The sequence below is a fragment of the Oratosquilla oratoria genome, chromosome 9 (genome assembly GCF_046742065.1).
Source record: "Oratosquilla oratoria isolate Oo_2021 chromosome 9, ASM4674206v1, whole genome shotgun sequence".
NCBI lineage: Eukaryota > Metazoa > Arthropoda > Malacostraca > Stomatopoda > Squillidae > Oratosquilla > Oratosquilla oratoria.
In genome coordinates this window covers 963693-966084 of record NC_134785.1, presented here as the reverse complement: position 1 = coordinate 966084, position 2392 = coordinate 963693, and positions in this window count along the sequence as shown.

The following is a 2392-nucleotide window of genomic DNA, read 5'->3' as shown; positions in this document are numbered from 1 at the left end:
CGTGAGTCATGGAGGAGACGGGGCGGAAAAGGCCGAGCTAATTGTCGGTTTAGTTTTCACACACAGAATCCGCAGCAACACAGCCGCGGCATAGCCGTAGCACAGCTGCGAGCACAACACAGCATTGATCCATCACTGCGGTTGTTTTCCTGTTATTGTTGTTAATTTTGTTGTTCCTTTTGTTGTTATTTGTTCATTTTTTTGTTATTTTTATTATTATCATAAAAGATGCGGATGGGCGCTTGTATTCCTGTTGTTGTTGTTGTTGTTGTTGTTGTTGTTGTTGTTGTTGTTGTTGTTGTTGTTGTTGTTGTTGTTGTTGTTGTTGTTGTTGTTGTTGTTGTTGTTGTTGTTGTTGTTGTTCTTGTTCTTGTTGTTCTTGTTCTTGTTCTTGTTGTTCTTGTTCTTGTTCTTGTTCTTGTTCTTGTTCTTGTTCTTGTTCTTGTTCTTGTTCTTGTTCTTGTTCTTGTTGCTGTTAATTTTGTTCTATTATTACAAGAGGCCTACTAGAGCGGAAGGTATTTTCCTGTTGTTGTTGTTATTGATTTCGTAGTTATTGCAAAAGAATACAGCGGAAGGGTGATTATTTTGTTACTCTTGTTGCTCTTGTTATTGTTATTAATTTTCTTGTTATTAATTTTGCTGTTTTTGTAAGAGGCTTACTATAGTGGCAGGGTCATTATAACAGAGGTTATTTATCATTGAAGTTGTTATTTCCCGTCGTTGTTATTATTGATTGTTGTTATTACTACACCTACCATAGTAGAGTTTGTATTATTATCATTATCACTGATATTTTCATCATCATAATCCAAAGCCTTAATCAACTGTGCCACACAGTAGTCCATTGTATATCGTGTCGAACTCATGAGGTCGCGAGTTCGATTCCCGGGATTCGCTGCGTGCTTCTTGCGTTGATTCCCGACAGCCCTGGCCATGGGGGAAAGCGATCCAAACATCGGAAAAAAAAAATAATAAATAGATAAATAAAATAAATAAATAAATAGATAGAAATAACAATAACAATAATAATAAAAAATTGCAACAACTGACAGGGCTTGCCCTACCAGGGGTTTCTCACTTCCCACTTCACTCACTCATCCACTCACAATCAACATTATATGTAAATTATTGAATGAATAAAGAAGCAAAGAAATACTTAACAATAGTACGTCAATAAATAAATATATAGATAAATGAAAGTAAAATTGTTATCACACTGGGTTATCTACCTCCGACAGTTGGAGTAAATTTGCAGCCCGATATACGGGAAGAAAATATTTTTCCTCCAGTATATCAAATGACATTCTACGTAAATTGTTGAGAAATCAAAATAGTTTGCCACAGTGATTTGACGGCGGAAAAAATGCTGGAGGTGGTCGGTACCTCCGATGAATCGGAGGTTGGAGGAAAAATAGCCCAATGTGATAACGCCTTCAGGAAGACGTAAGTTTGAATGAACACATCAACGTGTAGCAGGTTCATATTTCTTCAAGGGTGCCTACGGACCCTCAGCCAGTTGTCAGGGAGAGTCAGGACCCCTGAGGGGAGGCTGTCACTTTTTGTCGCTCCTGTTGCTGATGCTCATGTCAGCTCGCGGGCGTCAGCGGACTGACATGATATGGCTTCTCTCTCTCTCTCTCTCTCTCTCTCTCTCTCTCTCTCTCTCTCTCTCTCTCTCTCTCTCTCTCTCTCTCTCTGTCTCTCTCTCTCTCTCTCTCTCTCTCTCTCTCTCTCTCTCTCTCTCTCTCTCTCTCTCTCTCTCTCTCTCTCTCTCTCTCTCTCTCTCTCTCTCTCTCTCTCTCTCTCTCTCTCTCTCTCTCTCTCTTTCTCTCTCTTTCACTCTCTTGTTCATCTTGCTCTCTCTCCTCTCAATTTTTTTCTCCCCCTCTCCCTCAATCCGTACAATCCTCTTTCTCATACTTCTGACCTCCCTCCCTCTATCTCTCTCTCTCCATCCTCCTCTCCCCTGTCATTCCTCCTACCTCCCTCCCTCCCTCCCTCCCTCGCTTTTTCCTTTACTCTCTTCCTCCTTCTTCTCCCTTCCTCCCTCCCACTCCCTTTCTCGTCTTTACATCTAAAAAAGCGTATACACGCACATAAACATATGCGTCACATATGCACAAATGCAGATATTTTCTGTATATATATATATATATATATATATATATATATATGTATATATATGTATATATATATATATATATATATATATATATATAAGTATGTATGTATGTATGTATGTGTATAGACATATATATATATATATATGTATATATATATATATATATATATATATATATATATATACATATATATAATACACATATATCTAACATATATATATATATGTATATATATATACATATGTATACATATATATATATATATA